The sequence below is a fragment of the Gossypium hirsutum genome, chromosome D06 (genome assembly GCF_007990345.1).
Source record: "Gossypium hirsutum isolate 1008001.06 chromosome D06, Gossypium_hirsutum_v2.1, whole genome shotgun sequence".
Lineage (NCBI taxonomy): Eukaryota > Viridiplantae > Streptophyta > Magnoliopsida > Malvales > Malvaceae > Gossypium > Gossypium hirsutum.
In genome coordinates this window covers 60,698,933-60,726,488 of record NC_053442.1, presented here as the reverse complement: position 1 = coordinate 60,726,488, position 27,556 = coordinate 60,698,933, and the positions used below count along the sequence as shown (strand labels likewise).

General features: G+C 33.7%; 1 long non-coding RNA gene across 1 annotated transcript; it reads left to right on the top strand.

Moving 5' to 3' along the window:
- Positions 1-9,462: 9,462 nt before the first annotated feature.
- Positions 9,463-10,317, top strand: LOC107900212 (uncharacterized). The gene is made up of 2 exons (XR_001684830.2): positions 9,463-9,718; positions 9,983-10,317. It is a non-coding gene; the product is annotated as an uncharacterized lncRNA (long non-coding RNA).
- Positions 10,318-27,556: the final 17,239 nt, after the last annotated feature.

Below are 27,556 nucleotides of genomic sequence, written 5' to 3'. Positions count from 1 at the left end.
CCCCTGATTTGTATGTATAATTTCATATGTTTGATTCTGTTTTTCCTTTTAAAAGAAGTAAAGTATATAAATATGTCTTTTCCATAGAAAAAACAGAATGATATCCTTCTCAACCAATGTATAAATTTTGAATCAGGGGACTTCGAAATCCCACATACCTTGCTTCTAATTAACCCACAAAACTTTCGTCGAAACGAGAGGGAAAGAGAGATATGGAGCTTCAACACTTCAGCCATAAACATCCACTTGTGTTCATTGAAAAGCAGAACCATGAAAGTGAGAAGGCTTATTGCTCGGGATGTGGGGAGCTGGTTTCAGGCTCAAGCTTCCGCTGTGTAGAGTGCAGATATTACCTAGACAAGTTGTGCGCTGAGGCTCCTTCGGAGATAAATCACCCCTTTCATTGCAACCACAGCCTTAAACTTCAAGTCAGTCCACCATTCAGAAATATTTGTGATTTTTGTGACAAAGGACTTGACAAGTTTGTTTATCATTGTTCTTGTGACCTTAACCTTCATATCAAATGTGCCTTGCTTTCTAAAAGCATTGCTGAAAAAGGCTTTGGAAAGCTTGACGATATTCCCCATAAAGAGGCACTGGTCTCTATTGAAAATTTTTCGGAAGAATTGAAGGGTGCCAAGTGTTTTGCATGTTGGCAGCGATTGTTAGATTTTGCATACCTTGATCTTGGCCATGGAATTTTCCTACACAAGAAATGTGTTGATTTACCTACTGAAATCAACCATTTTCTCCATAGCCAGCACTCTCTAATTTTACAGTTCAATAGTAAGCCTCTCCCTTGTCAAATGTGTAAAAAAACCCAACTCAAGGGATTTGTTTATCGTTGTTCGCCTTGTGAGGTTGCCCTTCATATAACATGTGCTGAGCTACCAACTAAAATTAACCACCTTTGCCACCGTAACCATCCTCTCTTTCTAAAATTCGATCCAGAATCCCTTCCTTGCCAAATCTGTCAAAATACCCAAGATGAAGGGCTTGTTTATTGTTGTTCCATATGCAAGTTTAAGCTTCATGTTGATTGTGCATCCCCACCACCTATTATTAAAGGTGAAATCCATGAGCACCCATTCACCCTGTTCTGGAAGCAACTCCCATTCATTTGTGATGCATGTGGTACAACGGGGAATTGTGCTTCTTATACTTGTTATAAATGCAGTCTTACAATCCATGGAAATTGCATTTCATTACCACCCATTATCAAATTTCCACGACATCGTCATCCGCTTTCCCACACCTTCATCCTTGGGCAATATGAGATGAAAACATTGATATGTGAAGCTTGCCCTGAAAAGGTAAATGCACAGCATGGGGTTTATTGTTGTTCTGATTGCAATTACGTTGTTCATGCGGATTGTGCACAAGAATATAGTTGGTTCTCATTCTATGAGTTGGAAGACATGGATGAGGATCTTAAGGAGAAGTCGGCGTTTGCTGTTATCAAAGTGTCTAAACTTGGAGAAGACATTGTAATAGCTTCAGAGATAAAGCATTTGAACCATCAGCATAACTTGGTTCTAAGCAATGATTCTGAGGGTCATAAGGTTTGTGATGGTTGCATGCTATCCATCTCAACTTTATTTTACTGTTGTTCACAATGTGAATTCTTTCTCCATAAATCATGTGCAGAAGCACCTAAAAAGAAAAAACTTTGGTTTCACCGTCACCAAAGTCCCCTTACCTTGACTTCAAATCACATTTTCAGGTGTCCACGATGCTTCTATTGGTTCAATGCTAGTTTTGCCTACAAATGCAATATTTGTAAGAGTTATAGATGCCTTGCATGTGCTCTAATTTCTGATACTCCCACATTTCAAGGGCACAAACACCGCCTTTACCGTTATGACAAATATGAAGGGCAATGCAATGGATGTGGAGATCAGTTACATGCAGCATATGTATGCAAAGACTGCAAATTTGCTGTGCATAATAGGTGCCTTAGGCTTCCCAGCAAGATTCTACACGAGTATGATGAACATCCTCTCATACTCACCTATCATGAGGATAATCTTTATTCAGAATACACTTACTGTGACATTTGTGAAGAAACTAGAAATCCAAACCATTGGTTTTACCATTGTGCAATTTGTAACACTTCAGCTCATCGTGAATGTGTTGTGAAAAGGCATTCATATATGAAGCTCGGGGGTTCCTATAGAATGAGGAGCCATCCACACCGACTGACTTTCACCAAGAAGATCTCTGCATGTCATGTCTGTCATCAACCTTGCCTAGATCTATCTCTTGAGTGCTTAAAGAATGGGTGTGACTACATTGTTCATCTGGAATGTATAACATGGCAGAGTTTTAATTATTCTTTTATACAACGGGAAGATGAAGGAACTTCATGATCCGTTGCCCCCAGAACTCCTACCTTGGTTGGTTGCAGAACACTTCACATTACAGTTTACAAGTGTTGGCTTTCTTGTTTGGTTATTGAAGTCCATATATGGATTCCTTGCAAATAATTTGTGAATTGTGTGTTCTTCTAAGTCTTTCTTGTTTGGTTTATGTACTTGTAAATGTCTTGTGAATTGTAATGATCTTTGGTGTCAAATACAGCTCAAGTATCCTTTTATGGTTATTTATTTTTCTGATCAAGCAATTGAAATGTTATATCCTTCAACAATGTCTTATTATTTTATTGTGTTTCCAACACAAATATTTCATCGGATTTTTTTTCAATATATATATATATATTTTTTAAGAGATTTTAATCTCAATCGAATTCCTTAAAAATAATATTCCTACGCTTAAACAGTAAATAAATATATACTATTAGGAATAAGATCGATTCCATTTAAAATTATAAATAAATAGCAGTATTAGGAGTAGGATTAACCCCATTTAAAATTGGGTGACAGGCGAAACTCTTTGGAAAAATAAAAAGAGATTAAATCCAATTAAATATAATAGAAATAAATAGAAATCAAATTGTAGTAAAATAAACTAAAATCAAATAAACTGATGTGACAATATTCTAGATTCAGGATCGATTTTGGTTCCGATTTTGAACCCTTAATAGCAAGTCTTCTCCTTCAACCGGTAAATCGGTTATAGTGATCGATTAAAGATGTTTCAAACTACCAACCCTTCCATATATAAATTAATTGTAGAAACACCAACAATTAATCCTTACAGAACGAACATCCACGAAACAAGCGTTCACAATTTAGCTCTTTGATGGTCTTGTAAACTAGAAGGGCACAACTCGAACTAACAGTCTCAACCACGTGAATTGTTTAAATCCGAGTGTTATTTAACCAACCACTTAATTGGACACATTGATGTGTTCCTTGATAGATCGAATACGACAAACAATCGTAACAGTTCTTCCAACTGTAAGTCGTACAACATCAAATCAACAATCTTTTTATACTTGATGTCAATATGACTTTTTGAGAGGGTAATATTTATCCTCTTGATCAAAAAAATAACAAATACCAAAATAAAAAATTTTACATACAGTTTGAGTCCCACAATTCCGAAAACTGGATAAAAAACCGACCTTGAACAACATCAAATGACTTCATAAAATTGAAGAACAATAAAAAGGAAATATGTAAAAAAGAAATTTTATTCAAAGAAAATAAAAATAAACGTAACAATGGGTATTTTTTTGGGTGGCTGTACGCCTCCCCTAATTTTATCTGACTATATAAAACCTAAAAGGGTAAAGGGGTTGGTTGTGCGCCGCCCCCTCCTCTCAAACCTAATTTTTATATATAAATTAAAACTAAAAGGAATTTGGCCGCTATAGTAAAAATATAGGTCTGAAAAATAGGTTAGGGCAAAAATTAAGGTCTGTTTAAAAAATAGGTCAGGCCGAAGGTAATATATTTTTTGCCCAGGCTTAACTCGACTCAAATTTACTAAAGGACAAAAAATTATTTTTTTATTTTCTTTAATATTATTTTCTTGTTGTTTTCTACTTATTTTGTTACTATTTTAATATTATGTTGCTACTATTTTATTGTTATCGTTTGGATATTGTATAAAACTTATTTTATTGTTAATTTTGTTATTATTTTAAAGGCATTTGCTTGTTAAGTTACATATATGTTAGTGTTATTTAAGTATACATATTTTTTAAAATTTGTTGGGAAACATTTATTTTGATGTTTTTAGTATTTTTGATTTATTATATATATTTAAAAATTATATAAAAAATTAATACGGGACGGACCCGGGTTTTAACATTTTTATCCGGGTTAGAATTGGGCAAAATTTTAGGCCCATTTTTCGGGCTAGACCTGGTCCTACCAAACGAGCCTAAATGTTTAGTTGAGCTCGGCCCAGTCCATAAATACCTCTAAAATAATAATAACTATTTAAAATAATAATAACTTATAAAAAGTTTTAATAGAAATAATAGTAAAATAGTCCTAATCAAATTGAATTCTTGTGTCAAATATTTTGTGTAATTCACATATTCACTCGTTTTCAAACACGTTAAATAATAATTATATCTACATAGAAAATGAACGAATAAATACCAAATTAAGTAAAATTCATATTCAAAATTAATTAAAATAAAAAATAAATGTATGTGGATTAGGTGTCTTATCAATGTACATCATTAGTTATTTTCATGCTTAAAATTCAATTTAATATACATTTTCCTTGTATTTTTTAAAGTAGCCTTACATGGATGAATAATTTCTAAAATATCAAATGTGATATTTAGTTGACTCGTGAAACCAACACAATCACTAACTCGGTCAAGAGTTTTAAGTATGGTTTAGATATATGTATATCATATTAAGGGATAAATCACAAAACTAGACATAAACTTTGATTGTGATTCAGATGTACACATTTAAAAAAAAATCACTTTATTTTTATATTAAATAAATATAATAATTTATGTATGTATTATATAATAAAATGATTATATAATAATAATTGTGTAAGTGATTTGTGAACAAGCAAAGGGTGAACCATTAAATTAAATGTGAGAAAGACTATTAAATTATAATATTAATAGGTTTGAATCCGTATTAAATAAGTGTCTCACAAGAACTAAAATTATTACTTCACATAAATCAAAATAAATTATCATATTTTTTATACAATAACAATCAAATTATCATCATGTTAATCTATTTAACCCCAATATATATTAAATTTTATTTTTTAATTCTAATATTTATGACCATAACAACAACCCCCGATTCGGTTATAGTAATTCTAATATTCTTTAATTCTATGAAATAATGTAAAATGTTTTAAATAATAAGGATGAAAATGTAAAATAAAGTAAATCGTAGTATAAAATTGATATATATTCAACAATCTAATTATATTCAGCAATTAATTTAATTAACATATTATATAAATTTGATAATTTAAATTCAATACTTAATTTTTTAACACTTAAATTTTAGCACTTAGTCTTTTTGTTTATGAAACAACACCCAGGAAAAGAATAAAAAGATTGTTTTTTTTAGATTTATGCTTAGAATCGAAGATTTAAAGCAATGGGTACATCATGTTTCTACTGAAACTGGCATGTACCAATACCAGTCTGTTTCAATGTATCATTTTGGATTTATTAATACATGTATATGAAAATATATACAAGTATTAAAAAATAGATTAAATAAATTTCAAATATAAAATATTCATCAATTATACAAATTACTTATCAATAAACTTCACAAATAAAAATTCATCATTCAACAAATTCAAAATAAACAAGGAAATCATCCCATATATAAACAATAAGATTGTCCACAACAAAATCATTTCATACTAAACATATACGGTGAAAATTCCATACAAGTATGCACAATAAATTGTGTTCATGAAGCTTTTAAGCTTTTTGTCTCTTTTTTTTCATAAAAACATACACATAAATTTATGTTCATGAAAAATCATCAATAAAGGTGATAAAATAATTTTTCTATTATTATATAGAACATCAAAAGGCCCACATATATTAGTGTGTATTATCTCTAGAAGTTGAATATTTCTTGTGGCATCTTTATTAATATGTTCTATTCGCTTTCTTTTAATGTAATACACACATACACTAAGGTCGATAAAATTTGCATTTAGTAGAATTTCATTCTTTACTGATCTTTCTAGCCTTTCTTTGGATACATGACCCGATCGTTTATGCCATAAGTAAGCAAAATTTTCATTTAACATACTACGCTTAATTCCAACATTGGAATGATCAATGAGTAAGAATACTGCAAAAACATTATCAAGTTTCAATTTATATAAATCACCAAAAAGGTTTCAAGAACCTAGAACAATATTATTCTTAAATAAACTGAAACAACCATATCCAAGCTTAACATTAAATCTCAGAAGCATCAATTTTGAAATAGATATAAGGTTCCTAAAAACTGAAGGTATATAAAGAGTTTGAAATATGTCTAAATGATAAATCCCTATGTCTTCTATCGCAGCCTTCATATGGTTCCCCATATATAGGAAATCTTTAGTTATGTTTGTGGTTTGGGCCAAAATGAATCCTTGCATCATGTTGGATACAAGAGTAGTACTACCAAAATCAAATCCCCAAGTATTATTAGGAACTTTAATTAAGTTTGATTCGAAATATACAGAAGTATAAAAATTACCTTTATTTTCAAATCAAGTTTTATGATTTTAGCAATCATTTTTATAAGGTCCTACTTTCTTACAAAAGTGACACTTATCTATCATCCATTCCTTTTTATCACCATTAGAGACATTGACAAGCGTGTTTTTCTTCTTCTTGAATTTGTTGGCTTTGCCTTAAGTCCTTTTTCAACTCTTTGACCCACAAGATTAATGGAATTACTTCCTTGACTCTTTAATCTTACTTCCTCCTGAACGAGCTTACTAGCCAATTTCATTAACATCTCACTTATTTTTAACGGTGTTATAGTTAATTTGAAGTAATTCATAATTTGAAGGTAGGAAGTTCAATATGAACTGCACTAAAAAGGATTCATGCTTTCAATTTGTAGAATTGTAGATTAATGTTGTTAGCATAGTCAATAGTAAAAAGATAATGCTCAATCTATTTGATCATTCTCATTGTTTAACATACAACATCTCTTCCTCGTAGCTTGAGTCAATAATAGAAGCAGGTTTATCTTGTAGTAGTTTCAAGTCAAAATCTAAAACACCTAAATGGAACTTGACTTTTTCACTCCATTTAGAAAATTTTAACTCATTCAATAAAGTAACATATGAAGCTTGTGAATGAAGAAAAATAGGTGTGAAATAATACATAAAAGCAAAACAATTCATAAATGCTCAAAATATATTTACTTTATAATACTTTGACTTTTAATGGTAGGGATGATTTAAGAGGGGTTACATGCTCATGACATGGTCTTCAAAAAGCCCTCAATTCCACAAAAAAAAAATTGATAGTATCTGTTGACACCATTTTTTGGGAAAAACGGGGTCGACTTGGATTTTGAAAATGAAAACAAAAATGGGAGTCGCCACCAATCCTTTTTGATGAGGTGTGATCGGGTCACCTTAGAAAATGATTGTTTTTAATAAACGATTTGATTTTATCAAAACAACGATTTTGGTCTACGAAATTTAGAAAACAGGTTCGGGAGTCAGTTACGTACGGGAAAGGATTAGGACCCTCGTAACGCCCAAAATTGGTACCTAGTTGATTACTTAATATCTTGGTGTCGAAAATTAAAAACTCGAAAAGAATTTAAAAATATGATCCCTCTTTATATTGTGTCATTTTAAAATTACTTGAATAAATCAAAATGGAAAATGTCTCCTTATCTCGAAGTAACAAAATGTCACATTCAGTAAGTTAGGACACGACACCTCGTATTTTTGAGAGTAAGCATGCCTTTTATTTTTTATTTAAACCTCATTTATTTCAATTTTAAAAGGATATTCGACTATTTAGGTTTAACGCGAGAAAAATCGAAAGCCAGTAAGTTAGGGCACGATCTCTCGAATTTCCAAATACGGAATATTGCCTTTATTATTTTTTGAAAAATCATTGTCTCGAGAAAACGTGTATCCAATGCGTTAGGACACAACATATTGAATTCCCGATAATGAGCTTTTTATTTATGTTTTTTGATTAAAGAGCATTCTCGATTATTTAGGTTCAACGAAGAAAATTGGAACCCAACACGTTAGGACTCAATCCTCTCGAAGATCCCAAGTATCGAGTATTGCCTTTATTTCTAAAATTTTACTCTTTTTTTTTACGAATTTGGGTAAAAATTGATGTAATGTTAAATTTGATGTATGAATAAATGGTTACGTTGATGAATGACAATAATATTAAAATACGAATAAACAATTCATAGTACACATAATGACAATAAGCACACAACATACATTACTTAAAGACTAGCATTAATAATCAAAAACGAATAAATTAAATAACATATATAACAATTTCAAGATGAGTAGTATAGAGCAAATTAAAATAAATAAAATGTAGAACAAATTTAAAATGATAATAAATGAGTTTTAAATAAATAATGTAAAAACGAAATTTAAAATCAACTATATACAAAACAATTTAAAAATATTATATATGAAAAATTTTAAAATAAATAATGCATATGTACATATAAAAGCGTAAAATAAGGAATATATATAAAAAAAATCTTAAAATGGATAATAAATAAAACATTTTTAAAAAATAGTAGAGTTGAAAAAGGTACAAAACAATTTTAAAATAATTAGCATATATAATATATTTTAACATAAGAAATAAACAAAAATAAACAAAAAATAAAATAATATATCAAGTACTTAATGTATAGAAACTTAAAATAAACAAAAATAAAACAGTTTTGAAATAAACAATTTAAATTACATAGTACATATAAATTTAAAATGGTATACATATATTCGAAATGAATAACATATATAAAAACTTGAAATAAATAATAATAAATCTAAAACAGCTTAAAAGTAAATAATACATAAAAGAAAATCCTAAATAACGACAACAAAAAAAATACTAATACAATTTAGAGAAAAAATATATATAAAAAAATTGGGGATAAAAGGTCAAGGGTGTGATTGAAATCAAAATGAAATTAAAGGGGCATAATCAGAAATTGCAAAAAGGCATAAAGGACTAATTCACAACGCACTGAAAATATCAGGGAGCGAAAGAGCAAATGTTCCAGGCACCTTGCGCAACATTTTATCGGAGGGCCACAATGACACACAAATAAAATTGTGGGGCAAATTTAAAAGAAGAAAAAAAAACAAAATGGAACCAAAATAATAAAACAGAAAAGGCGGAAGGACTGAAATGGATATTTTCCCACTTTCAGAAAACACGCGGATCTCCCCCCAAGCTGGTCAGGTCGCGGGTCGGCCTCCCTAAAACGATGCCGTTCTGGCGCCTGGGGAGGCCTGTTGAAACGGCGTTGTTTTATTACATTATAAAATCACAATTTTTTTTTACAAAAACCCTCATTTCTGTCAAAAAAAAAGAAAACTTAAACTCCTCTTTTCTCTCATCTCCCCTCACCCTCTTCGATCAGTGGACCGTGCCGCCGCCATAGCGCCTCCGTATCCAGTGGTTGGCGCTGCGCGAAGTCGTGTCTGACCAGCGCTATGAAGCGCGTTCAACGGCTAGAACTTCGGGACGGAGAGCCGAAGGAAAGAAAAGGTTTTTTGCCCTCCCCTGAGCCTGAATCTGCCGACGGCAACGGACCATCGACGGCGGGTCAAAGAGCCTATTCAAGTGCGTTTTTCACTTCTATTTTCCTTGCTGATTATTTTAAAATGAGTCACAAAAAAATAAATAAAGGTAAACAAAATACGAAAAGAAAACAGTGAATCTCAACCTTAAAATTTCAGTTTCTGATTTCCGATTTAATAATGTGTGTAAAAAATTACAAAGAGATGCTGTGGCTTTTTTATAACCGAATTACAAGACCGTTTGTTTCTATTTTTTGTCTCTTTACTATTTGGCTTTTCTGCTGTTGCGTGTGGCTTCGTTTTGCAGGTGTCAAACGCGAGGATGGCCGGTGATAGGCATAGGTGGTGGTGACAGACGACGGCAGAGGCTAGGGACAGGCTAGGGTGACACCACTCGGGTTTAGGAGAGTTTAGGGTTTCTGAAACATTTTAAGGGTTGGGCTGTTTAGGCTTTAGGTTTTTAGTTGGGCTGTTAGGTGTAGGTTAGGTTTGTAAAAGGAGTGGGTTTATTTTATTTAGGCTTTGGGGCCATATTGGGCCCGGGCTAAATTTGGGCTTTACAGTATCAAAGGAAATCCTTGATCAAAAATTGTGCTTTGAGCTATATTTAAATAATGGATATTGAAGAAGAAAATAACAGTTTTCAAGGGGTTATCTATAAAATAGTAGCAAAGGTTATGGATGCTAGATTATCCAGGCACATGGAAGAGATTTTTGGTAAAAATCAATTCGATTTTATTAAAGTGTATCAAATCTTTAACTACTCACTTATAGCGAATGAAGTTAGACTCTAGGAAGAGAAGCGTCTTCTCGGGATTGATCTTTAAGGAAAATTTTCAGAAGGCATACAATCATATAGATTTGTTCTTCCTTGATTTTCTTATGAGGAAAATAGTATTTGGGATTTGTTGGCAGGTTTGGATTTAGGCTTTAGTCTCCATTGCGCCAATTTCAATTTTAGTGAACGATTCCCCCAAAAAATTGATTCTTTATCAAGCGAGGTCTCCACTAAGGATTCTCCCTATCTTTGTTTCTTTTTAACATCATTGTTAAGGCGCTCAACCAAGTATTGTGCAAGGCTGGAGACATTGGGTTGATTGATAGGGTAAGGATGAGCCATAATTGCAACAGTGTAAGGATGTTTCAAAGCAATGAAGTGACCATATTTGGTCACTCTGTCCACTATCACTAGAATGGTGGTCTTGCCTTTGGACAAGGGTACACCATCCTCAAAATTCATGCTGATGACAACCCATGCCTTATTAAGAATGGCCAATAGCTGTAGTAAGTCATGATAAGCAGTATTGTCACTTTTTCACTTTTGACACTCTCTCACCCATGTTTTGACATTTTTAAAGATACCATTCCAATAGAGAAATCATGTTATTCTTTGTCGAGCAGTATGTATTCCTGAATAGCTACCAGTTGCCTCTCTATGAAAAAGATTAAAGATGGCCTTCCTCAGTTCCAACTAGTTTCCCACGACTATTTTTCCCTTCTTTCTAAGAACTCTCATCCCAAGAGTAGTTAGAATGTGAGTGAGATTAGTTTTATAAATCTTTACACAATTGTTGTAATCTAGCATCTATGATTTTTTCCTCATAATTCAAACCAAGATAAGGTACTAGTATCTACACACTGAAAAACTGGCTTTCACCCTCACAATGCCTCTTAAATAGAGCATCAACAACAGTGTTTTGAGATCCATTTCAATAAACAATGGAATAGTAATATGCCAATATCTTGGCTACCCATTTCTGCTAAAAAGGAATGATTGCTTGTTGTTCTGAGAGAAACTTCAAACTCCGATGATCTCTCTTATTCATAAAGTGTCTTCCCACCAAGTGCAGATGCCACATCTTATCTGTTAGGAGAACTACTAGCATTTCCTTGTCATAATTAGACAGGGCCTGATGTTTTATGCCCAAAGCCTTGCTGAAAAAGGCTATTGGCTTCCCTTGTTGCTGTAGTACTGCCCCAACTCCCAAGCCACTAGCATCAGTCTCCACACAGAAAGTTTTCTAAAAATCAGGTAAAGTCGATACTGGTGCCTGACAAATAGCCTCCTTGAGTTGTTGGAAGGCCCATTGCACCACATCACTCCATTGCCAGACAGCATTTTTCTTTAGTAAGTCAATGAGTGGCTTAGCTAAAACTCTATACCCCTTTATGAACCTCCCATAATATCTTGACAACCCTAAAAACCCTCTCAAATCCTTGATAAATTGTGATGTAGGCTAGGTAAAAACCGCTTTCACCTTCGTAGAATCTATACAAATTGTGGCATTTGAAATAATATGGCTTAAATACTCAACTTGGCTGGTACCAAAATTGCATTTACTTCTTGTAAAAAATAATTAGTTGTTTCTTAACAACTGCAACACTTCCCTTAAATGCTTCAAGTGAACTAACCAATCCCTTGAGTGCACTAATATGTCATAAAAAAACACCAAGACTGATTTTATAAGTAGTGTATTAAAAACAACATTTACTAAACATTGAAAACTTAGTGCTGTATTTGTTAACCCAAAGAGCATTACCATAAATTCACAATGCCCTTTATGAGTCCTAAAAGTTGTTTTGTGTGTGTCTTTGTCCCACATTAGAGTTTCATGGTAGCCTGATCTTAAATACAGTTATGAAAAAATGATTGCCTAGCCTAATTCATCCAGAAGCTCCTCAATAACAGGTATGGAAAACTTACTTCTAATAGTGAGTTGGTTGAGCTGTCTATAGTCAATGCACAACCTCCAACTGCCATATTTCTTTTTCACCATGAATACAGGTGAAGCAAAACGACTATTGCTATCTCAAATCACCCCAACTTGCTTCATTTATTGGATAAATTTCTCTATTTAAACTTTCCAGACCATTGGATATTTGTAATGCCTCACCTTTACAACCTTGCTCTCATCCACTAATGGGATCATGTGGTCTTGAAGTCATTTAGGTGGTAGTCCAGTAGATACTTGGAACACATCTTCAAAATCTACCAAGAGTGCTTGCATATTTGGCTGCATCTGAAAATCTAACATAGTTAGGGATGTGATGTTACCTTAACTACTTGAACTATATATTAAAAAAGGGAAAATTTCTTATAATGAAACCAAGAGACAACAACCATTGAATTTCAAACACAAGGTCACAACTCTTGACTAGCAATACCAAAAAATTAGTAAGGAACCAGGAGCCTTGTACCTTCCATTGGACAGACCGACAAACGCCTCGAGTAGAAAGTCTGACCCCATTTACCAGCATCACATTTAATGAAGTGGCCTTCTCAACTAGTAGATTTAGCTTCATTACCAGCTTGGTATCTAGGAAGTTATGTATACTTTCAGATTCCACTAAAATAATCACCTCTACTTAGTTGATACGAGCTGAAATCCTCATAGTGTTATGCCATTGAGAACCATTTAAGGCATGTAATGACAGTACTGGTGGATTGATCTCAGGTTCCTAGTCTACTGGCTTCACTTGTTCATTGCAGTCTAGGAACTCCTTTAAAGTTAGACTCTTATATTCACCCTCTTGCTCAAGATTAGATTCTATCAAGAGCTGATACAGTTGAGACTTAGCACATTTATGCCTTGGTGTGTATTTAGTAGCATGCCAAAAGTAAAGACCCTTTTTCCTTCTTTCATCCATTTCAGCTTAGGACAAATACTTAACAGGAGTCTTTTGTTACACACTGTTATTGGTATGCCCTATGTTGGTGAGCTACTAGAGGTCTACAGATACTTAGATCCAGGCAAAATTGACTTAAATTGACCCACTCCACCCCCTGTAGTGAAACTTATCTTTTAATGTCCCGACCAGATACTCTCTACCTGTCTAGCCAACAAGTAACCATCTACTAGAGTTTAAGGTTTAAATAGCCTCAAGTACTAGCCTACTTTAGGCTTTAAGTTACTAATGAAAACACTTAAAGCATACACGTCAGGTAAATGGATCTGGTTTAGTATACTTACAACATAGTCATAGTATTGATCAACAGAACCTAATTGCTAAAGTGAAACCAATTATGACATGGGGTCCAGGTATGTGTCAGACCCAAAGCGTTCCTTCAACCCCTTAGCATAAACATTCCAAGATAGTTTAGGTAACCCTCCCTGCCTCTGCACAAAGAAGTGGTGCCAATCTAGTGCCTTACCATCCAAATGCAGTATGACCACTCTAGCTTTGGCTTGCTCACTTACTCTTCCAGCTTCAAAAAATTGGTCTAACTTTAGCCACCAACCCCTGAAGTCTGTCCCATTAAAACGAAGACATTCTAGTCTGTAATTTTTTCTAATCATGTCCATAAAGGTAACATGAATTGGTGTCCCGATGTTCTATGGACCTGGAAGATGTGACATAGTGAGATGCTCCATTGAAGGAATTCTAGATGGAGGACTCCTCAAGATACCCTTGCCCTTGTCCAGACTTGCTCCAACAACCGTTGAAGAAGAGTTTTGACCAAAATACTGTTCGAATAGAAAATGAAGTTCTATACAGATCTCACCTTTGATTGTCTAACAGAAATCTTTAAGACACGAGTTAATATTAGAGTCAATCTCCACATGCAACTGAGACAATTCTTGCTGCAACATGCTCATTTCTTTTTGTAACCTGGTAGTCACCCTATTGTTGGCTTTGAGAATCGAGAGGCTCTGATACCTTTTGTAACACCCCAAAATTTTGAGGATTTAATTGTAAGACTCAGTAATAATTAATCTTAGTATCTATGGTTCTGTGTTCTGCTATTGTGTTTAAGGTCTGGAGTTCAAGCTACATCATTAAAAGTTTTGTTATTTTTAAAATAACCCTTATCCATGCGCTATATAGTTAAGTGTAATTTTGTGTAAATCTATGTCAAGAATGAGCCAGTTGGTTCACTAGTTAAGCGTCTGTCTGTATTCTGTCTAGTCCCGAGTTCAAGTCCCAACGTATGTGTTAGGATAAATTTTGCTTGTTGTCGGAAAACTGGATAGTGGTTGAGACAATAACTTAAATGTTTTTTTTCCTCCTCTTTCGTTTCATGTTATGTTCTTCCCTTCCCTTCCCTTCTCCCTTCTCCCTTTTCCTTATTTTATTTTTCCTTTTCTTTTTTTTTTATTTCCTTGAATTTTTCTTTTCGATTGTAACGACCCGAAAGTCTGTGGAGCCAGAAACGATGGTTTCAAAATACTATTTTCTGATGATAGGATCAATGAATATTATTTATTAATATTACGAGGATATTACAATATTATGTTGAAGTTTGGTCTAATAATTTTGATTGTTTGGAAGTTAGATAATGTACAAGTGTATTGATCCTAAAGTCAGTGGTTTCAAAAAAATTAAGGTATCAGGATATTATTTTTGTAAATTAAACTCGTAAATATTTTTATTAAATATTTACAGAGTTATTTTTTTTAGAAACGAATTGAATTTCAGTTAGATAATTTCGTTAAATTAGTGTGTAATTTGAGTACAAGGACTAAATTAAGTGAGTGATAAAAGTAGTAATTAATATTAAATTTCAAAGTGGGATTAGATTGAAGGACTTGTTCAATAAATAGATCATTGTTTTTATAGATTTTGATAGTGGATGTTTATGAGGATATTATAGATTATATATATTAATTATATAGTAACAATTAGTAAATGATGTAAATAAAAAGTGGAAAATAGAAAGAAAGGCAATTCTCTTTCTTCTTTGCATGCTGAATTATTGAAGGTTGGGGGAAGACTTTTGGCCATTTCTTCTCCATTTTAGAAGCTCAATTGGTTGGTATTCTTTTATCCTTTTAGCATAAATTTGGTATTTTTGGAGCCTTAAGATCTTGAATTAATTTACCCATGTTGAAATTTTTTTAATTTAGTGAAGTTTGTGGAAGTTGCCGTTGAAGGGAATTTGAGTTCTTAGTGTTATTATGTTAGATATTAAGTTTGGTAGATAAATAGGAATAATTGTTAAATGATTTTTGATGATACTAAGGTTTAGGGATTAAATTATGATAATGATAAATTCAAGGATTAAATTGTGAATTAATTGAAAGTATGAGTTATTTTGGGCCTTGTGGAAAAATTGGTTAAAATGGGATTTTCTTGATTTTAATTAAATAATATGATTTAAAATTGAGGATTTAATTTTATTGAGAGTAAATGTTGAGTGCAAATAAGTAAATATGTAATTAAATGGTAGAATGGTTTGAATTTGAACTTGATATGGTGTTTGAATTAGTTAATAAATTAATTTATTATGTTTTGATCATGAAACTAGTAAATCGATTGTAAATCGCGTAATAATTGTTTTCGATTTTAGGTAAGTTAGTAGTCCTTGAACTCGAACTTTATAAATTGTTTTAATTAACTTAGTAACTTCTTGATGTCTTATTATATCCTTAATGTATTTGTTAATTCAATTGAATGGAGGTTTATGGAATGTGGCATTGTGGAATAAATTAATGTATGATTAGTAGATAATTGGAGAGGAAGTGTTATTAAATTATGTAATGTGATATTGAGTTATGAAAAGAAAAAATTATGGACTTGCAAATAAGTAATTGATATCATCGATTATGGGTGCAACTTTCGCTAGTTTATCTAATTAATGCTGGGCACACATTTGTCGATTTATCCGACTAGTGCTGGGCGCAAATATCGTTGGTTTACCCAACTAGAGCTGGGCCCACTAATTATTCGTCGATTTATCCGACTAGCACTGGGCGCAACTTCCGTCAATTTATCTGACTAGTGATAGGCACACATTTGACGGTTTATCCGACTAGCGCTGGGCGCAAACTCTTTCGCGAATTATCCGCTAGGCACCGGGTGTCGTGTATTAACTAGACTATACAGTAATGTTTTATGAATCATCTAAGAAGAATGGTTATAAGTATTACTAAAGAAGATTATATTTACTTATGTATAAACAATTATTCATTAGAAGATATGATATATTCTTGAGTTAGATTATTAAAGTTGTGAAATAAATTCAAATGCTTTAGATATACTTGTGGTTATTCAAATAAGTGAAGTTTGCTTAATGTGGATTAGCTTGTACCTTAATATAAGTAAATTGTTGATTGATCTATGCAACGCTATTTATATAGCAAGTGATGTGAATTGAGATCTATGTTCAAACCAACTAAATGTGAATACTTGTGAAAATTGAGTATAGCATGAAATAATGAGATAAAATGCATGAAATTGAAATGGTGATATCTTGTAATTCTATGTTTAGATAGTAGTATGATAGTATAATTCAATTTGAGCATTCATGTATCATATCATGTCTTAAAATTTTCGGATTATAGAAATATCACTAAGTTTTACTCAACGTGCGATTTTGTTTTCCGTGTGCAAGTTAGGTATTCTCTTGTTATCACTGACTCAACATCTAACAACAATCCCGATCTCAAAAGTAGTGATGTTTAATTTTGTAATGGCATGTACCTAGGATATCTTTGGTTGTTAGTTGTTTTATAAATGTGATGTAAATTGAGTTATAAGTATATGTTTATGTTTGAAGCTAAATGTTAGTATATGTTTTGACCAAAGGCTTGATATGTGTAACGACCCGTTTTCAGTGAAATCAGAACAGTGGTTTCGCAACCACAAATCTGAGGTCAAAAAATTTATTTTAATATTATTTTTGTGATCTACAACATGATAGTATTATAGTATAAAAATTTCGTTTAGAAATTTTAACTTTTACATGTTCAATTTGATGAAAAGGACTAAATCCCGTAAAGTGCGAAAGTTGTGTTCTATTAGCTAAATGTATTAAATAGCTATAGAAATTTAAAGTGGAGGTCCTTATATGGTAATTATACCATTAATTGAGTTAGTGGATGTGCATGGCTTGGCAATTATGAAAATTTTAAAGTTAGGTAAGGGAAATTTTGTAATTTAGTAATAAAAGTTAAATTAGATAAAATAAAACAAAATGGTCATCTTCTTGTTTCATTTTTCAACCGAAAATTTCAGCAAGAAAGAGCCAAGGAAGCTTAAAATTTTAGAAAAATAAATCCCTTGCATGTAAGTGAAATTTTGTCCCGCTTTTAATGATTTTTATGTTTTAAGGATCATTGTAGCTTAATCTAGCTATCTTGGGGACTAATTTGCAAAATGGTTGAATGTATAGGGTTTTACCATGAGTGTATTTTAGTTGTTTGTGAATTTTAATGGAAGAAAATGAATCCTTATTGTTAGTTAAATAACTTTTGTTAAGTGATTTTTGATGAAATTGTCAATTAGGGGTTAAATTGAGAAATGTGTTAAATTGTATGGTCAATATGTGAAATTGTGAAATTTATTGGCTGCTATAAGCATGTATAGAATTCAGCTAGGCTTAGGTGTGGATGAAATTGCATGAATTTCATTTTACGAGCCTAGCGACTAAATTGTAAAGAAGTTAAAAGTATAGGGTCAAAATGATAAATTTTCCAAAACATGATTTTTGGATTGAATTGAATAGAATGAGGTTTAAAGTAGTTAAATTTGATTATATAGATCAAGAAAAGCAACGTACAGAATTAGATCGGAGAAAAGATAAAGTGTTGGAGTAATCGATCGATTTTCTCCTACGAATTCGAGGTAAGTTCGTATGTTTAATAAACATTAAATTATATTTGATTTAAATGCTTTATTATTGTATTCTTGATGATACGACTCCACGGAAATATTCGACGAGGTTTCGGCGACTTATGGATCCCAGTTGAACCTTAGGAATAGATAGGATACAAATGACATGTCATTAGGGGTTACTATGTTTTAGGTGCTGGTCTCGTACGTCCTACCGGTGGCTAAGTTTCTAGCATGTGTTGCGGTTACTTTACAGCTTATGTGAAGAACACCGTGTAGCTACTGTCGGAACCGTTTTTTTGAAAACAAAAATTTGGTTGTCGACTTTAAAAATAAAACTGGAGTCGCCACCGATCCTTTATTAGGGTGTGATCGGCTCACCTTAAAAAAATTTATTTTGGCCTACGAATTTTGAGAAAACGAGTTTGGGAGTCAGTTACGCACGAGGAAGGGTTAGCACCCTCGTAACGCCCAAAATCGGTACCAAATTGATCATTTAATGTCTTAGTGTCGAAGGTTAAAAAAGATTTTAAAATCAACTCAAATGATGAAATTTAAAAAGGATAATCAATTGTTCAAGTCATGTAAAGAAATCGAGTCCCAATATGTTAGGGTACAATTCCTCATAATCCCCGAACTTTGAATATCACTTTTATTTTATGCGAAAATCTTCATTTCGAGAAAGTAACAGGCCACACCCAATACGTTAGGGCACAACAAGTTAAGTTCCCAAAAATGACTTTTATGCTCATGCATTTTGAATAAAGAATATTCTCGGTCATTTAAGATTGACAAAGAAAATCAGAACTCAATACGTTAGGGCTCAATTTCCCTCGAAAATCCCAAACTTCAAATAATGCTTTTATTCAAAAAAAAACCTTTAAATCAAGAAAATAAATTTGATGAATGGTTAAAACCAAAATATATTTTTAAAATGGTATGTTAAAAAGTTAATGTACAATATGATACAGATACTTTAATTTACAGCATATACGAATAAATATTTACAAATATATATATACAAATACAATGTACCAGTAAATTTCCAAACATGTGTACGCATATATTTAATGCACATATACAATGATACATATAAAAAGATGGAAAAAAATGCATGTATGTATGAGTATGAAAATCGTAAAAATAAAATAAAAGTATAAAGATATGCATATGTGTATATATTTACAAAAAACAAAAAATGTATAAGTATATATGAATTGGTAAAACATGCAAATATGCATACGTATATTAAAATACTTATATCTATATACAGTATGTATATATATATAAAAAAATGGAATAGAATAGTAAAAAAAATATTTAAAAGAATGTATATACTATAGGAAATGAATGTATATTTTAGAATATGTATGTACGGAAAAAAATTATGAAGAATAATATATATATCTATAAAATATATATTCATATTTACAAAAGGGAAAAAAACTAAAATATGAAAATATTTATATATGTATATAAAAGTTAGAAAATAAAATAAAACCTGTGTATGATATATGCATAAGTAATATAAGACAATATATACATATTATATAAAGACGTCGCATGCATATAAATATAAAAATAATAAAATAATACAAATAGTAATAAACAATAATGAGAATAATGACAGTAAGCATCAATTTTCTTTTTCTAAAACACAAACACAATTGAATTGCAAAGAAGAAATGTAATTAAAACGAAACGGGGGACCGAATTGCGATTCACGCATTACGTGAGGGGCTTAAAATGGAAATATTTGATTTCCCTCTAAACGGTGCGTAGCAATGGGCTAAATTGAAAAACAAAATAAAAATATGCGACTCAATTTAAAAAGAGACAAAAGGATTTAATCGAAACGCAACGCAAAAAATGGGGACTAAATGCGCAATTGTACCATAAAAAGCAAGAACGCGCGGATCCTTCCCTTCGGGTCGGGTCGGGTCACCGCGCGGGTCTGTTTTAGTAAAAACGACACCGTTTTGGTGTGTCTATTTAAACCCTCTTTTCTGCAAAAATATCATTTAAAGTTAACCAAAAAAAACAAAAACTCAAATCCACTCCCTTGTCTGCTAGGGTTTCATACCCCAAGCCGCCGCCATCCATTCGCCACGGTTTCGCCGCAACCAGTGGCCGGAGGCTTGCCAAACCGGGTTTTTAACCCCTTTTTTAGCAGATCTGAGAGCAAGGTACGTTACTCTTTCTCCTTTTTATGCTTTTTTTGAATAATAATAAAAACTAAAGCAAAAGAATAGGAAAAAATGAAAGGAAACTTTCTCCTTACTTTCAATCACTGTTTTTCGTATTATTTCAATGGCAGTTACAGAATCTTCCCCCCTTTACAGATTTGATAACGGCCTTTTTTATAGCTGAAAGAAAATAATAATAAATTAATATAAAAATATTTCCCCAACGATATTTGTTGCTTTTGTTTCTATTGTTGCGCTGTATACCTCCTTTTTTGGAGGTTTGGACGCTAATAGGGAGTGCGCGCATGCTGGGGAGGGTCGTGGTGCGAGATTCGTGGCGGCATGTGAGGGTGAGCGGCGGCAGTGCTGAAGCAAATAGGCTCCTAGGGTTTCTGTTATTTTGTTTTTGTGTGGGCTAGGTTTTGGGTTAATATTTGGGCTAGGTTAATTTAGGTTTTGGGCCTGTTTATTGGTTTGGGCCCGAGCATATTTGTATGCTTGGGCTCGGGCATTATTCGGCTTGTACAGCTGCCCCTCTTTGCTCATTGTCGTGTAATGGGAATAGAGCAAAGACTAAAAGCCCAATTGTGCCCGGTCTTACTGAGCCTCACCTTCTTCAGTGCTTTTCTTCCTCAAGTAGCATCATTCCAACCTACTGCATCTTCAGAGGTATAGGAACTAGTGCTTCAATCCACTCCTACTGCACCGTCAGAGAGATATGATTTGTACCTTGTAGCTTCTCCAAAGAACAAAATTTGCTATCTTTAGTCTGCTCCACTGCAACTTCAGGGAGATAAGGCTTGTAGCTTCAACTTATTCTACTGCAACTTTAGGGATAAGTCTGATGCGATCTGCTCTACTACAACTTCAGAGAGATAAGATCCATCATTTTAATCCAACCCACTGTAATATCAGGGAAATAGGGTAACTGGCTTCAATGTACTCCACTGTAAACACAGGGAGGTAAAACCCGCCATCTTTGATCTGCTCCACTACTGCTTAGGGAGACAAGATCTGAAATCTTCAATCTATTCCTCTGCTGCCGAGGGAAGTAGAATTACTGGCTTCAATGTACTCCACTGCAACCTCAGGGAGGTAAAATCTACTATCTTTGATCTACTCCACTACTGCTTAGGGAGACAAGATCCAAAATCTTCAATCTGTTCCACTGCTGCCCAGGGAAGTAGAATTATTGGCTTCAATGTACTCCACTGCAACCTCAGGGAGGTAAAATCTGCCATCTTTGATCTGCTCCACTACTGCTTAGGGAGGCAAGATCTGAAATCTTCAATCTATTTCACTGCTGCCCAGGGAAGTAGAATTACTGGCTTCAATGTACTCCATTGCAACCTCAGGGAGGTAAAATTTGCCATCTTTGATCTGCTCCACTACTGCTTAGAGAGACAAGATCCAAAATCTTCAATCTATTCCACTGCTGCCCAGGGAAGTAGAATTACTGGCTTCAATGTACTCCACTGCAACCTCAGGGAGGTAAAATCTGTCATCTTTGATCTGCTCCACTACTACTTAGGGAGAAAAGATCCAAAATCTTCAATCTATTCCGCTGCTGCCCAGGGAAGTAGAATTATTGGCTTCAATGTACTCCACTACAACCTCAGGGAGGTAAAATCTGCCATATTTGATCTGCTCGACTACTGCTTAGGGAGACAAGATCCAAAATCTTCAATCTATTCCACTGCTACCCAGGGAAGTAGAATTATTGGCTTCAATGTACTCCACTGTAACCACAGGGAGGTAAAATCTGCCATCTTTGATCTGCTCCACTACTGCTTAGGGAGGCAAGATCTGATATCTTCAATTTATTCCACTGCTGCCCAGGGAAGTAGAATTACTGGCTTCAATGTACTCCACTGCAACCTCAAGGAGGTAAAATCTGCCATCTTTGATCTGCTCCACTACTTCTTAGGGAGACAAGATCCAAAATCTTCAATCTATTCCACTGCTGCCCAGGGAAGTAGAATTATTGGCTTCAATGTACTCCACTGGAACCTCAGGGAGGTAAAATTTGCCATCTTTGATCTGCTCCACTACTGCTTAGGGAGACAAGATCCAAAATCTTCAATCTATTCCACTGCTGCCTAGGGAAGTAGAATTACTGGCTTCAATGTTCTCCACTGTAACCACAGAAAGGTAAAATTTGCCATCTTTGATCTGCTCTGCTGTCTAAGCAGGAAGGCAATATCTGCTATATTCAACCTGTTCCACTGTCTCCGAGGGAGGCGAGGTTGGTGTCTTCGATCTGCTTCACTGTCGATGCAGGAAGGCAAAATCTGTTATCATCACTGATCTGTTCTCTGGGAAACATGACCTGTATAATGAACCTAATTATGTCTAATGATTAGGATGGCATGATCAAAATGAATCAAATGCTCCTAACTAGGCATGTATGAATGACATTTGAATGAATGTAGAATGTCATTAAAATGATATTTTAACGCTTGAGTTATCATTACTCCAAGTTTATTAAGGTCTTATCGCTTAATGTACTATAGCGCCTTTATGCTCGACTGGCGTCTCTCAAGAAACACTTGACCAGATTGCCCCCACTGTAAACCTCCAAGTTTGATCTATTGAGGCACAAAATTTGTACCATCTTTCTCCCGTTGTAACCCAAGAGTAAAAAGATTTGGCCTTTTCTCAATCCTCTGTTATCACAATTCAAGGATACAGGATGTGAAACTCTTTGGTCTCTTACACCATTCCCAGGGTGTTGTACCAAATGCTCATGCACAAATGAAGAATTTTCTTCTCCAAGAACAACTTCTTCTTATTATTCGGTGATCATTTCTTGCTTGTTCATCTAAGCCTTGTCACCAACACGACATATTACCATTTTGTTTAATCGACGTTTTAGACACCAAAATTCCAAGGGATAGTCTTAATTTAAACTTTTCCTTATTAGATTTCCAACCTTTGAACTTGGTGCGTTCTAAACAATAGTCCTGTTTAAGGTTCCTATATTATTTTAGAAACTTCTAGAGTAATATGCAAAACTTCCATTGTGAAAGTTTTATTAGTCTATTAATCATTACTCTCATGCAACACACTTGCAAAGAGAACAAAATGATGGATAAAATTGAATTGGTTCTGAGCATAACTCGAAATGAATAAATTATCAGGGATAATAAAGATGGATAACAAAGACATTGATTTAGGAATGCATATCTTGGAAATGAATAAAGTGTTCTAAGAATAACAAAAATAGTATAAGGATTAGGTGCCCCAGATATTGCAACTTGAACTTTATTGTACAGACTTTCTGACGACCATTCTGAGTTTAACATGTGTTTAGGAGTACTTTGTCGATGCCCCAAGATGTCACCTACCCTTTCTTGTTGATTCAGGTATAGCAAGACCACTGCATGCCCCCATTCTGATCAGTACTTGAGCTACTCTGAAGATTTTAAGCGCCATTTTGATCAACATTTGAGCTGCTTTGATTACCTCATGCCCCATTCTGATCAATATTTGAGTCGCCCTTTTCGGGTTTTCAACTTAAATCCCCTTTGGTCTAAGGCACCCTTTGCGAGTTTTCACCTTAGCCTCTCCATTTTTACTTTTTCATTTTTCATCTTCATCTTTTCATTTTTTCACACCACTTCTTTTTTTTCTCTTTTTTTGGGGGGGGGATTCAAACTGCCCTTTGCGGGTTTTTACCTTGGTCATCTCCTTCTTTAAGCGGAGTATTTCCTGACTGAACCTGAGTTTACAGGACTTTGCAGGTTTATCATCCATCTCGCTCAAAATCAAAGCTCCTTTGGAAAAGACCTTCTCTATAACATAAGGTTCTTCCCAATTTGGCCTTTGTTATATTTTTTGTAGAGTGAGGATCTTCTTGAGCATTAGGTCGCCATCGTGGAATTCTCTGGGACAAACCTTTTGCTATAGGCTCACATCATTCATTTCTTGGTACATCTAAGCATGATGAATAGTTTCTAGCATTTTCCTTCAATTAGGTTCAACTAATCGTATTCATTTCCTATAGTATATACATTCTTTTAAATATTTTTTTTACTATTCTATTCCATTTTTATATATATATACATACTGTACATAGATATAAGTATTTTAATATACGTATACATATTTGCATGTTTTACCAATTCATATATACTTATACATTTTTTGTTTTTTGTAAATATATACACATATGCATATCTTTATACTTTTATTTTATTTTTACGATTTTCATACTCATACATACATGCATTTTTTTTCCATCTTTTTATATGTATCATTATATATGTGCATTAAATATATGCGTACACATGTTTGCAAATTTACTGGTACATTGTATTTGTATATATATATTTGTAAATATTTATTCGTATATGCTGTAAATTAAAGTATCTGTATCATATTGTACATTAACTTTTTAACATACCCTTTTAAAAATATATTTTGGTTTTAAACATTCATCAAATTTATTTTCTTGATTTAAAGGTTTTTTTTGAATAAAAGCATTATTTGAAGTTTGGGATTTTCGAGGGAAATTGATCCCTAACGTATTGGGTTCTGATTTCCTTTGTCAATCTTAAATGACCGAGAATATTCTTTATTCAAAATGCATGAGCATAAAAGTCATTTTTGGGAACTTAACTTGTTGTGCCCTAACGTATTGGGTGTGGCCTGTTACTTTCTCGAAATGAAGATTTTCGCATAAAATAAAAGTGATATTCAAAGTTCGGGGATTATGAGGAATTGTACCCTAACGTATTGGGACTCGATTTCTTTACATGACTTGAACAATTGATTATCCTTTTTAAATTTCATCATTTGAGTTGATTTTAAAATCTTTTTTAACCTTCGACACTAAGACATTAAATGATCAATTTGGTACCGATTTTGGGCGTTACGAGGGTGCTAACCCTTCCTCGTGCGTAACTGACTCCCGAACTTGTTTTCTCAAAATTCGTAGGCCAAAATAATTTTTTTAAGGTGAGCCGACCACACCCTAGTAAAGAATCGGTGGCGACTCCAGTTTTATTTTTAAAGTCGACAACCAAATTTTTGTTTTCAAAGAAAACGGTTCCGACAGCTTGGTGACTCCACTGGGGATTTTTAAAGGAAATGAATAAAGTGTTCCAAGAATAACAAAAATAGTATAAGGATTAGGTGCCCCAGATATTGCATCTTGAACTTTACTGTATAGACTTTCTGACGACCATTCTGAGTTTAACATGTGTTTAGGAGTACTTTGTCGATGCCCTAAGATGTCGCCTACCCTTTCTTGTTGATTCAGGTATAGCAAGACCACTGCATGCCCCCATTCTGATCAGTACTTGAGCTACTCTGAAGATTTTAAGCGCCATTTTGATCAACATTTGAGCTGCTTTGATTACCTCATGCCCCATTCTGATCAATATTTGAGTCGCCCTTTTCGGGTTTTCAACTCAAATCCCCTTTGGTCTAAGGCGCCCTTTGCGAGTTTTCACCTTAGCCTCTCCATTTTTACTTTTTCATTTTTCATCTTCATCTTTTCATTTTTTCACATCACTTCTTTTTTTTCTCTTTTTTTGGGGGGGGGATTCAAACTGCCCTTTGCAGGTTTTTACCTTGGTCATCTCTTTCTTTAAACGGAGTATTTCCTGACTGAACCTGAGTTTACAGGACTTTGCAGGTTTATCATCCATCTCGCTCAAAATCAAAGCTCCTTTGGAAAAGACCTTCTCTATAACATAAGGTTCTTCCCAATTTGGCCTCTGTTATATTTTTTTGTAGAGTGAGGATCTTCTTGAGCATTAGGTCGCCATCGTGGAATTCTCTGGGACAAACCTTTTGCTATAGGCTCACATCATTCATTTCTTGGTACATCTAACCATGATGAATAGTTTCTAGCATTTTTCTTCAATTAGGTTCAACTAATCGTATCGGGATTGGATCTTCATCCTACTTCAGCTCAACCAAAACTCGAAGAGAAAGAATTTCAACTTCAATGAAAAAAATCGTGATAAACTAGAAAGAGTGGCATTGCCCTGGTAGAGTTTTCATTCACCTTGAACATACTGCAAATTTCTGGTATCGTGCTGTTGTTCAGATGACAGCGCTTAAACCGGGCACATCCTGGTATGACCATCCGAAGGCATCTTTGAATGCTTGGAGTAACTCAACAATGTCTTGCTTTACTTTTTTTGGTCATGCATGTTCCCTCAAGGTCACAGTCTCTATTGTCTCCTTGTGAGGTAAAATTTCCTTCCTGCTCTACCATCTTTAATAAGTCCAGAAATAAGCTACAATCCATGTCATCTTCAAAGTTGTGAGATCCCTCTAAACACATGTATCACTCAAAAGGAGATTCTGAGTCTGTAGCAGCGTCACTCATGTCATTGATATTTGGGGACCCATAGTGGGTACCAAAGAATATACAAAAGAATGTATGAATAATATGAATGAACGAATGAATGGTTTGGCAGAAAAAATCCAAAAGAATGAAGAAAACGTAAAGACTGAAAAAACATTTGCTCAAAGATAATTGCAATAATGTATTCATTAAAATAATAATATTTAGACGTGAGCCTATTTCACAAAGAAATTCTTATTGCTTCTAGGATGAAAGCAACAAGTATGTTCTGAACATTACTCTAACAAGCTCTAAATACTACAGGGTTTCTTCTGTAGTCCAATTATTTAGAACTCTCCCAGGTTTACAAGGGCGAATATCTGACAAGGTCCCTTCTTTAGTTGTTTCTTGTATAGGTCACTGATGTGAACACCTCCCAACACCTCCTCATATATTGCATCCACCCTATCGTCAATCCTGATTAGGAAGCGGATTTTTTGCACTAGATGAGTCATCAAGCTTGACGACACCCATGTTGATGAGTTTTTCGACTAGCTTTTTGAAGGTAATGCAATTCTCGATTGAGTACCCTGTAATTCCCGCATGGTAGTCACATTGTGCGTTCGTATCATACCACTTAGGATACGGAGGTTGTGGGGGTTTTAAGTAGGAAGGAGAAACAACGTATGCATCGAATAAGCTTTGGTACAGCTCCTTATACGACATCGGAATTGGTGTGAACTGGAGCTTCTCAGTATCTGGTTTCACTCCAGATTCCTGTCTCAATGAACTTTGTTGACTAGCAAACCCTTTCCTGGATAACTTACAGTAACTGATTTAG